This window comes from Etheostoma spectabile, chromosome 15 (genome assembly GCF_008692095.1).
Source record: "Etheostoma spectabile isolate EspeVRDwgs_2016 chromosome 15, UIUC_Espe_1.0, whole genome shotgun sequence".
Lineage (NCBI taxonomy): Eukaryota > Metazoa > Chordata > Actinopteri > Perciformes > Percidae > Etheostoma > Etheostoma spectabile.
This window is the reverse complement of record NC_045747.1, coordinates 35117319-35117649: the sequence shown is the minus strand read 5'-3', so window position 1 is coordinate 35117649 and position 331 is coordinate 35117319. Positions and strand designations below refer to the sequence as shown.

Here is a 331-nt window from a genome sequence, read left to right as displayed (position 1 = left end):
CGGAGGCATTTCCGACACTGGTATCGGAACATCTCTAATTTGAACTTTATTAAAATTTGTTTTGTTTAAATTGTTAATAAATTGAGCAATGGCAAAATAAAAGCTAATCAAAAAAATAATTGTTAAAAGAATAATAGTTTGGGACAGCCCTAATCACTATACATTTAATAGACCAGGGCACTCATGAATATGGGGGAGGAGGGTTCCAGACCAGCTTAGAAAACAAGAAAAAAAAAATTAAACCTTGAAGAACTACTACAAACTACTATTTTTTTTGTGATTGTTATTGCCACTCTTCATTCTAATCCCAACCGGTCGTCAGACACCGCCT

At 34.1% G+C, this 331-nt stretch overlaps 1 protein-coding gene across 1 annotated transcript in view; it reads right to left on the bottom strand.

Moving 5' to 3' along the window:
* The window catches only part of LOC116703437 (carnitine O-palmitoyltransferase 1, liver isoform), a 14972-nt gene that overhangs the window by 10297 nt on the left and 4344 nt on the right, over positions 1-331 (bottom strand). The gene's annotated exons all lie outside the window — the stretch shown is intronic.